This window comes from Pan paniscus, chromosome 22 (genome assembly GCF_029289425.2).
Source record: "Pan paniscus chromosome 22, NHGRI_mPanPan1-v2.0_pri, whole genome shotgun sequence".
Taxonomy (NCBI): Eukaryota; Metazoa; Chordata; class Mammalia; order Primates; family Hominidae; genus Pan; species Pan paniscus.
This window is the reverse complement of record NC_073271.2, coordinates 39,013,555-39,025,094: the sequence shown is the minus strand read 5'-3', so window position 1 is coordinate 39,025,094 and position 11,540 is coordinate 39,013,555. Positions and strand designations below refer to the sequence as shown.

Sequence of the window (11,540 nt, the reverse complement as noted above, 5' to 3'; positions counted from 1 at the left end):
GAGGGTGGATCATGAGGTCAGGAGTTCAAGACCAGCCTGGCCAAGATGGTGAAACTCCGTCTCTACTAAAAATACAAAAAATTAGCCGGGCATGGTGGCACACGCCTGTAATCCCAGCACTCACTTGTGGGGCACAGGGAATAAAGGTAGCAGTAACCCAGATGGGGCACAGCACACACCAGAGCTATGGTACGTGGGGGAATATTTGAAAATGACACTGGAGGAACTTGAGTTGTTCTTAAAGGATGATTAGGATCTGAGAGGCTTCATTGAGAAAAATGAACGAGAAGCCACTGAAAAGTAGGGCACTGATTTCGGCTCGCTGTAGCCTCCGCTTCCTGGGTTCAAGCAATTCTCCTGACTCAGCCTCCCGAGTAGCTGGGATTACAGGTGCCCACCACCACGCCCAGCTAATTTTTGCATTTTTAGTAGAGACGGGGTTTTGCCATGTTAGCCAGGCTGGTGTTGAACTCCTGACTGACCTCAGGTGATCCACTCGCCTCGGCCTCCCAAAGTGCGGGGACTACAGGCCTGAGCCACCGCGCCTGGCCCTCATCTGCTTTTGATTTTGCATGGAGTTCATTCTCACACACTGCTCCAATGTCTCATACATCTCATGCCAGGAACTGTTCAATTTTTTTCTCTTTTTTGAAACAGAGTTTCCCTCTTTTTGTCCAGGCTGGAGTGCAATGGCGCGATCTTAGCTCACCACAAACTCCGCCTCCTGGGTTCAAGCGATTCTCCTGCCTCAGCCTCCCGAGTAGCTGGGAATACAAGCATGTGCCACCACACTCGGGTAATTTTGTATTTTTAGTTGAGATGGGGTTTCTCCACGTTGGTCAGGCTGGTCTCGAACTCCTGACCTCAGGTGATCCACCCACCTCGGCCTCCCAAAGTGCTGGGATTATAGGCATAAGCCACTGTGCCCAGCTGGAACTGTTCAAATATTGTATTAGTGTGCACTCTAATTAGTCTCCAAATCACTCAAGTTTATTAACTGATAAAAGCCAATTCTAGGGCCGGGCACAGTGGCTCACTCCTGTAATCCCAGCACTTTGGGAGGCCGAGGCGGGTGGATCACCTGAGGTCAGAAGTTCAAGACCAGCCTGGCCAACATGGTGAAACCCCATCTCTACTAAAAATACAAAATTACCCGAGTGTGGTGGCACATGCTTGTATTCCCAGCTACTGGGGAGGCCAAGGCAGGAAAATTACTTGAACCCAGGAGGCGGAGGTTGCAGTGAGCCGAGATCTCACCATTGCACTCCAGCCTGGGTGACAGAGAGACACTCTATCTCAAAACAAAATTTAAAAAAAAGCTGGGTGTGGTGGTGCATACCTGTGGTCCCAGCTACTTGGGAGGCTGAGATGGGAGGATTGCTTGAGCCCCGGGGGGCACAGGTTGCAGTGAGCGCAGATCACACCACTGCACTCCTGGTTAGGTGACAGACTAAAAAGCTGAGACCCTGTCTCAAAAAAAAAAAAAAGCCCAGCAGGGCGCGGTGGCTCACGCCTGTAATCCCAGCACTTTGGGAGGCCAAGACAGGCAGATCACAAGGTCAGGAGATCGAAACCATCCTGGTTAACATGGTGAAACCCCGTCTCTACTAAAAATACAAAAAAAAGAGAAAAAATTAGCCGGGCGTAGTGGCGGGCGCCTGTAGTCCCAGCTACTCAGGAGGCTGAGGCAGGAGAACGGCATGAACCTGGGAGGCAGAGCTTGCAGTGAGCCGAGATCGCGCCACTGCACTCCAGCCTGGGCGACAAAGCAAGACTCCGTCTCAGGGGGAAAAAAAAGCCAATTCTTCAAAGCTATAATTTTCTTTTTTTTTGAAACAGGGTCTCACTCTGTCACCCAGAATGGAGTGCAGTGGCATGATCTCAGCTCACTGCAACCTCTGCCTCCCAGGTTCAAATGATTCTCCTGCCTCAGCCTCCCGAGTACCTGGGATTACAGGCATATGCCACTACCAATGGGCTAATTTTTGCATTTTTTGTAGAGATGGGGTTTCACCATGTTGACCAGGCTGGTCTTCAACTCCTGACCTCAAATGATCCACCTGTCTCAGCTTCCCAAAGTGCTGGGATTACAGGCATGAGCCATCGAAACTGGCCTTCTTTTTAATTTTATTTTAATTGAAATTAGATTTTTTTTTTCTTTTTTGAGACAGGGTCTCACTTTGTTGCCCAGACTGCAGTGCAGTGGCAGGATCTCTGCTCACTGCAGCCTCATCCTCCCCGCACTCAGGTGACCCTCCCACCTTAGCCTCAAGAGTAGCTGGGACTGCAGATGTGTGCCACCATGCCCAGCTAATTTTTGTATTTTTTTGTAGAGACACGATTTCACCATGTTGCCCAGGTTGGTCTTGAACTCCTGGGTTCAGGGGATCCTCCTACCTTGGCCTCCCAAAATGTAGGGATTACAGGCATGAGCCACTGCGCCCAGCCCAAATATGTAATTTCTCAATGAGGTCAATGAACAGTTGAAACATGATTAACTGGTTGGGCTCCATGGCTCACACTTGTAGTCCTAGCACTTCGGGAGGCCAAGGCAGGAGGACTGCTTGAGGCCAGGAGTTTGGGACCAGCCTGGACAACATAGTAAGACCCGTCTCTACAAAAATAAAAAAATTCCACACACAAAAACTATAGCAACAACAGAGACATATGATGAGCCCCAGCTCAACAGGGCAAGTCAGCAATGGAAGAGACCAAAGCCTTGGGGAGCCTGGATGGAGAGAGCAAGAGAAGGCTCCGGGTCCCTGATGGACAACGGCTGCACCTGAGCCAGGTGTGCTCAGACAGGTGAGGAAGCTCGATGAGCAGGAACTCCAATACCGTGGGGTGTGCGGGTGGCACTGGATACGGGGTTACCTGCCCTGGGACAAGATGATACTTCTGAGCTTTGGGACCTGGGCTGGTTAATTTTATGTGTCAATGTGGCTAGGCTATGGTGCCTGGCTCAGTGGTCACAGAGCACCCTGGATGTGTCTGTGAGGATGTTTTTAGGTGGGATTAACATTTTCCTAAGTAGATTTCAGTGAAGCACGTTACCCTCCATAATGTGCGTGGGCCTCATGCATCCATTTAAGGCCTTCAGAGAAAAGACTGAGGTTCCCTAAGAAGGAAGGAATTCTGCCTCCACACTGCCTTTGAATTGGGACTCACGCCGCACCGCAGCAGCATCTCTTGCTAGAATTTCCAGACTGCACTGCAAATTTCAGACTTGCCAGTCTCGATTCTTAAAATAAATCTCTCCCTCTCTCACTATCCGTCTATGTACATCTATCTCCATCCTATCGGTTCTGTTTCTCTGGAGAACCCTGACTAATGCAGGATGCATTCCTGTCTCTGGACCCTCACAATGGCATATGCTTTAGTGACATTTACCCACACATGGCACCGTTGCCTGCTTTCCCACTGTGGACACCAAGGCCGCAGTAGGACAATCCTGGAAGGCCCATGGTCCCAGTGACCACTCACCATTGGCCCTTCCTGGCGGGACTGTGCAGCTAAAATCAGGCACAGAGAAGGGGCCTCCTAGTCCCCGCGGTCCTGCTTCCTACCTGCCCACAGCAGTGCTATGTGGGCAGGTTGCCTTCCTGCCTGCACAGGCCCCCCGGGCCTGGACCCTCACTGTAGGGAATGTGCCCCTCTCAGGTTGGATGAGGAGTGGGGTAGGGGAGAGAAGAGGGAGGGACGGGAGGGATGGTGGGCCCCTCGCCAGGCTACGGAGGAATGCCTGGAGGGAAGGGAGGCGAGCTGGCACGCTGCCTTCTGTGCCCGGGCAGTGCACAATTAGCACAAAAAGGAGCATCAAGCTGAAAAAACTCCTTTCTCTTCTTACCCCCTCATTCTTGGCTGTTTTCCTAATTGTGCTGAAATGAACGTTTACCATCTCGTGAAATATTTGAGAACACAGTCACTGTTCCTTTTTTCTTTCTTTCTTTTCTTTTCTTTTTTTTTTTGAGACGGAGTCTCCCTCTCTCACCCAGGTTGGAGTGCAGGGGTATGATCTCAGCTCACTGCAACCTCCGCCTCCCAGGTTCAAGTGATTCTTCTGTCTCAGCCTCCTAAGTAGCTGGGATTACAGGCACACGCCACCACACCCAGATCATTTTGGTATTTTTAGTAGAGATGGGGTTTCACCATGTTGCTTAGGCTGGTCTCAAACTCCTGACCTCAGGTGATCCACCAGCCTTGGCCTACCAAAGTGCTGGGACTACAGGAGTGATCCACCACGCCTGGCCCTTTCCTTTCTATTTTTAAAAGAGATGGGTTTTGCCATGTTGCCCAGGCTGGTCTCCAACTCCTGAGCTCAGGCAATCTGCCTGCCTCAGCCTCCCAGAGTGCTAGGATTACAGGTATGTGCCACTGTGTCCAGCCAACACAGTTGCTGTTTCTACTACATATTTTCTTTTCTTTCTTTCTTTCTTTCTTTTTTTTAAGATGGAGTTTTGATCTTGTCACCCAGGATGGAGTGCAATGTCCTGATCTCTGCTCACTGCAACCTCCATTTCCCAGGTTCCAGCTATTCTCCTGCCTTAGCTTCCTGAAGAGCTAGGATTACAGGCATGCACCATCACAGCCAGCTAATTTTTGTATTTTTAGTAGAGATGGGGTTTCACCATGTTGGCCAGGCTGGTCTTGAACTCCTGACCTCAGGTGATCCGCCCACCTTGGCCTCCCAAAGTGCTGGGATTACAGGCGTGAGCCACCATGCCCGGCCACAACGTATTTTCATTGAGGATAGAAAGAAGCTTGCGGGGCCAATTTTTACACAAAAATTAGCTGGGCATGGTGATGGGCCCCAGCTACTCTGGAGGCTGAGGCAGAGAATTGCTTGAAACTGGGAGGCGGATTTTGCAGTGAGCCAAGATCACACCACTGCACTCCAGCCTGGGCGACAGAGCAAGATTCCGTCAAAGAGAAGAGGAGAGAAGAGGGAAAGAAAAGAAAAGAAAAGAAAAGAAAAAAGAAAGAGAAGCTTGTGGGCTTGGTCTGGACAGGGTGCCTCCCTTGGTGGCCGTGTCAGCTGCCTCTCTTGCTTCCTGCATGTGTGACTAGATACATATACTAGGATACTGGATACATATACCTTCTTACATATACTAGGAATACTGTCCCTACCTCCACATATCCTAGCATCTACAAGTAAGTGCACTTTTGTGTATGTGCAATTATCAGTCAGGATCCATGGAAAGATTAAGGAACAGAATGCGTTCATGGAATTCTAGAGATGGGAGAAATCTCTCCAGCTCCTTTTACATGGGAGAAAACCACTGGGCATGTTCAAGACAGGCTCCAGGCCCAGGTCTTCATGCTGCCAAAGCTCTTCTCTTTTAACTGTGTAGGGGAAGGAAAATTGCTCATTTTCTTCTACCCTTCCAGGTTCTCACTGGGGACCCTGCTACAAAAGACAAATTAACAGGGGAAAGATGGATGTTTATTAGCATGTATCTCTCAGGGATAATGGAGAAACTCAGGGATGAGTACATTTAAAGAGGTGACATAGAATTTGGGCTTCTATCCCAGCCCTTTTGAAACCACCTTTGCAAAAATTATAAGTGAGGCGATCATTACAGTGAAAGACATCTGGCCTAACTAAGTCCATCTTGCTTCTAACCTCCAAGCTGTCCTTGTTGGTTCCTGGATGGAGGCCGAACTAACTCTGGGAGGAACTTAGTTTATGGTTTAGCTTTGAAACAAAGACGATAGAGCCCTTTCCCTAAACACATCCCCTTCCTACCTGGGGACTAGATTGCCTTTGCAGGACTAACAAATTAGCCACAAAATTAGAAATTATTGTTTAGGAGTCTTGCAGCTGGAGGCTGCAAAATTGCTCCTAGGGATAACATCACTACTGTCAAACCTCAGATGAGTGCTTGAGATATTTTGCAGACCCTGCACTCGATGGATCAGCTGACACCACTCCTATCGATAAACTGGCTCATGGGGTCTTCTGACCCCCTCCCAGGAACCAACTCAGCCCAAGAGGACAGCCTCAACTTCCTGTAATTTCATCTCCGACCTGACAAATCAGCACTCCTGACCCAACGGCTCCCTACCCACCAAATTATCCTTAAAAACTCTGGGCCAGGCACGGTGGCTCACGCCTGTAATCCCAGCACTTTGGGAGGCTGAGGCGGGCAGATCACGAGGTCAGGAGATGGAGACCATTCTGGCTAACACGGTGAAACCCCGTCTCTACTAAAAATACAAAAAATGAGCCAGGCATAGTGGTGGGCGTCTGTAGTCCCAGCCACTCTGGAGGCTGAGGCAGGAGAATGGTGTGAACCCAGGAGGCGGAGTTTGCAGTGAGCCAAGATCACACCACTGCACTCCAGCCTGGTAACAGAGACAAGACAATGTCTCAAAAGGAAAAAAAAAAGAATTTGGGCTTAAATACCATCTTCTGCTAGAACAAAAGAAGAAGATGAGGAGGCAGGGTACGGGAAAGTGACCCTCAGGAGAGGAGTGGAGTCAACCAGGGCAGGGTTTGTTATGCGGATGATGTCTCTTGTGATTTAGAATCCTCTTCCTCCTGATACCTAGAGGAAGATGCCGGGACCAATGGAGATTCCTTTATAAATGTAGATTTCCCTTACAAAAGGGTAATTTATAACACTGTATCCAGGACTCCTGTGTCTGCTGGCTGTCAAAATAATGAGCTCAAAATAATTCTATGCCGGGCCAGGCGTGATGGCTCACGCCTGTAATCCCAGCACTTTGGGAGGCCGAGGCAGGTGGATCACCTGAGATCAGGAGTTCGAGACCAGCCTGATCAACATGGAGAGACCCTGTCTCTACTAAAAATACAAAATAGCCGGGCGTGGTGGTGCATGCCTGTAATCCCAGCTACTTGGGAGGCTGAGACAGGAGAATCGCTTGGACCCGGGAGGCGGAGATCGCGGTGAGCCGAGATCATGCCATTGCACTCTAGCCTGGGCATACAGAGCAAGACTCCATCTCATAAATAATAATAATAATAATAATAATAATAATAATAATAATTCTATGCCAAGAGGCACATTTGGAGTGGCATATTCTGGTCGACTACAGAGGGGTGTACCCTTGCACTACTTTCGGTATGACAGGACCACAAAGTCTCGCCTGATAAAGATCTTTACAGGCTTAACAGCTTGATGGAAATAACACCATTAGCTCAGCTTTTGCTGGTGTGACCTTAACAGGTCGGTTGCCTGATGCACAAGTCCAAACACCGATGGAGGGTTCCAGCAGAGAGAGAGAGGTGTCGTCCTAATGCTGCGGAATGCTGAGAGGAGAGGGCACCTCAAAGCAGCTTCCCTCAGGAGTCTGGGGCTGGGGATCTTAAGAGGTTTGAAGTGGACCAAGGTGTGGGCATCACTGATTGGTCGAAAAACACAGGTTGGAGACAGACACCTGGATTCTCATGTTGACTTGGTTGCTCTGCGAAGGGGCTTTAAACTGTCTAGTGTCAGCCATTCTGCTGGAATTCAGAATCTGGAAAACATCTTAAGCAATTCTTTTTTTTTTTTTTTGAGACGGAATCTTGCTCTGTCCCCCAGGCTGGAGTGCAGTGGCTCACTGCAAGCTCTGCCTCCTGGGTTCATGCCATTCTCCTGCCTCAGCCTCCCGAGTAGCTGGGACTACAGGTGCCCGCCACCACGCCTGGCTAATTTTTTTTTTGTATTTTAGTAGAGACGGGGTTTCACCGTGTTAGCCAGGATGGTCTCCATCTCCTGACCTCGTGACCCGCCCGCCTTGGCCTCCCAAAGTGCTGGGATTACAGGCGTGAGCCACCGCGCCCAGCCCCCCACCCCCCCCCCCCTTTTTTTTTTGAGACAGAGTTTTGCTCTTGTTGCCCAGGCTGGAGTGCAATGGTGCAATCTTGGCTCACCACAACCTCCGCCTCCCAGGTTCAATCGATTCTCCTGCCTCAGCCTCCTGAGTAGCTAGGATTACACGCACGTGCCACCACACCCAGCTAATTTTGTATTTTCAGTAGAGACGGGGTTTCACCATATTGGCCAGGCTGGTCTCAAACTCCTGACCTCAAGTGACCCACCCACCTCATTCTCCCAAAGTGCTGGGAGTACAGGCATGAGCCACCACACCCGGCCTACATCTTAAGCAATTCTTAAACGAAAGCCTTATGATTCTAACGTCAGAGATCCTATCTGTGGGAACAATAGGGGTGCAAATTGTCAGTATCTATGGCTAGGGGACTTTCAGTTACAAGGAAGTGGGCTAAAGTGCAGCCTGATGAATGCTTAGTTACAAGAACCCAAAAGTATCTGAGGCAGGTCTCAATTAATTTAGAAAATTTATTTTGCCAAGGTTTTCTTTTCTTTTTTTTTTTTTTTTTTTAAGACAGAGTCTCTCTCTCTCGCCCAGGCTGGAGTGCAGTGGTGCCCTCTCAGCTCACTGCAACCTCCTTCTCCCAAGCTCAAGCGATTCTCCTGCCTCAGCCTCCTGAGTAGGTAGGATTACAGGCGTGCACCACCACGCCCGGCTAATTTTTGTATTTTTAGTAGAGACGAGGTTTCACCATGTTGTCCAGGCTGGATATTTTGCCAAGATTTAAGGACGTGCCTGAGACACAGCCTCACGAGGTCCTGAGGATATGTGCCCCACGTGATCAGGGCATAGCTTGGTGTTTACGTTTTAGAGAGACATGATATGAATACTGAGGGTTAGAAACAATAGGAAAGAAACAAAAAAGAAAAAGACAGACGTGAAACGTCAATCAATATGTGTAAGATGTACATTGATTCAGTCTAGAAAGGCAGGACAACTCAAAGTGGGGGCTTCCAGGTCATAGGAAACGAGACACAACATTGTATTTTTTTTTTTTTTTAAGATGGAGTCTCTCTCTGTTGCCCGGGCTGGAGTGCAATGGCGCCATCTTTGCTCACTGCAACCTCGGCCTCCGGGGTCCAAGGGATTCTCCTGCCTCAGCCTCCCCAGTAGCTGGGATTACAGGCATGCGCCACCACACCCGGCTAATTTTGTATTTTTAGTAGAGACAGGGTTTCCCCATGTTGGCCAGGCTGGTCTTGAATTTCTGGCCTGAAGGGAGCCACCCCCCTGGGCTTCCCAAATTGCTGGGATTGCAGACAGGAGCCACTGTGCCTGGTCAAAAGGTTGCATTCTTTTGAGTCCTTGAACAGCCTTTCACTGAATACACAATTTACATGTGAGAGGCGGGTAGAGGAATAGTCACTTACGCCTTAGTCTGGCTCAGTGAATCTACATTTTTGCATAAACAATAGGGCATTTGTCTTGGAGAAATAAGCCAAAAGTAATAAATAAATAAATAAATAAACAATAGGGCAGAGGAAGCAATCAGATATACGTTTGTCGCAGGTCAGCAGAGGGCTGACTGAATTCTGTCCTTTGTCCCACACCTGTGAAGATGAGCTACCAATTTACCTTGCCAGGTGAAATTCAAAAGAACTGTTTTAAAGTAAAGATCTTGAGGCCCTCAAGGAATTTCCTTGTGCGGGAAATGGTGAGGAAGGTAGGTAGCTTCCTGTTATCTTCGTAGCAATCTTGCTTAGGAATAAAGTTTGAGGCAGGTTTGCCTGAGGCAGCGTGGGGTCCTGCGACTGACTTTCCTTTCACAGTTAGAACTGTATTTCTGTCCAGAACCAGGTATGAATTCTTGTTAACCCTGGGGGACAGTTTCACAAGTTACATATTAAAAAAAAAAAAAAAAGTTTTTCAATGAGGAAAGATAATTCTAAAAGCAATATAAGATTTAGAAAAAAAGTTTTCGAAGTCCTCCGAAAATCATTTTTTCTATTTATACAAAGATTCCTTTTTAAAATTTTCTACTCTTTTTCTGTTTTTGAAGCTTGTCACACTTAAGGATTTTTAAAATTTTCTTTTTCTTTTTCTTTTCTGAGACGGAGTCTGGCTCTGTCACCCAGGCTGCAGTGCAGAGGCACAATCTCATCTCACTGCAACCTCTGCCTCCCAGGTTCAAGCCATTCTCCTGGCTCAGCCTCCTGAGTAGATGGGGTTACAGGCACCTGCCACCAGGCCCGGATAATTTCTTGTTTTGTTTTTTTTTTCAGGCGGAGTCTCACTCCGCTGCCCAGGCTAGAGTGATCCCGGCTCACTGCAACCTCTGCCTCCCGGGTTCAAGCAATTCTCCTGCCTCAGGCTCCCAAGTAGCTGGGATTATAGGCCCTTGCCACCACACCTGGCTAATTTTTGTATTTTTAGTAGAGACGGGGTTTCACCATGTTGGTCAGGCTGGTCTCGATCTCCTAACCTCGTGATCTGTCCGCCTTGGCCTCCCAAAGTGCTGGGACTACAGGCGTGAGCCACTGTGCCAGGCCATAAATTTTATTTTTCATTTCCTTGTTTTGCTTTGTTTTTGAAATGATTCTCCTTTAAGCCATATTTACATTATCTTGTTATCCCAAGACCAAAGGATTTTTTAAACAAAGATAAGCTTCAACTCCTATCTTGTTTTAATCATCAGTGATCCTGAATTACCAAAGACTTCTGTATACTCATGTTTCGAATGCCAGGTAGGTCAGGAGTCAACTGGAAAAGTTGTTAGGCCGGTATTTCTACGTCTCGCATTTGTCAGCCCTTGCCAAAACGGTGACGCAGAGGTGTGTTACCTGCCGACAGCATAATGCGAGGCAAGCGCCAGCCGTTCCTCCCGGCATACAGGCTTATGGAGCAGCCCCCTTTGAAGATCTCCAGGTAGACTTCACAGAGATGCCAAAGTGTGGAGGTGACAAGTATTTACTAGTTCTTGGGTGTACCTACTCTGGGTGGGTGGAGGCTTATCCAACACGAACTGGGAAAGCTCGTGAAGTAACCCGTCTGCTTCTTCCAGATCTGATTCCTAGATTGGGACTGCCCTTACGGATCAGCTCAGATAACGGGCCTGTGTTTGTGGCTGACAGTACAGAAGATGGCAAAGGTATCGGGGATCACATGGAAACTGCATGCCGCCTCCCGGCCTCAGAGTTCCGGAAAGGTGGGGCGGATAAATCGGACTATCCAAAATAGTATTACTGTCTTCCCCACTGGATATTAAAAACAATTCCACATGGGCGTCAAACCACTTGCCGAATTTGAGGGAATGTTATCCTCTCCCCCGCCCCCCGTCCCCAGATATTAGAGACAATAACACAGGGGTAATGTATACCCACTGCTTTATTGGGAGTAATATCATCCTCTCCCTTCTTGGATATTAGGAACAATATCACAGTGTGCGTGTACGCCTGTCGCGAAATTCAATGTAATGTCATCCTGTGCCTCCGTGGATATGACCAACAATATCACGGGGGATGTACCACTTCTGAGATATTGGGAGTGATATCATCCTCTCCCCTCTGGAAGTTAGGGACAATATCACAGGGGTAGTGTACACCCTCTGTGATGTTGGGACTAATATCATCCTCCCGCCCCCTGGATATTGAAAACCATATCACAAGGGGCGTGTACACACACTTCGATATTGGTAATAATACCATCCTCTCCCTCTTTGGATTTTCAGTGCAATATTTCAGGTGGGGTATACACCACCT

At 48.5% G+C, this 11,540-nt stretch overlaps 1 long non-coding RNA gene across 1 annotated transcript; it reads left to right on the top strand.

Moving 5' to 3' along the window:
* The first annotated feature begins 1,078 nt into the window (after positions 1–1,078).
* Positions 1,079–11,074, top strand: LOC134729754 (uncharacterized). The gene is made up of 2 exons (XR_010111160.1): positions 1,079–2,805; positions 10,844–11,074. It is a non-coding gene; the product is annotated as an uncharacterized LOC134729754 (long non-coding RNA).
* Positions 11,075–11,540: the final 466 nt, after the last annotated feature.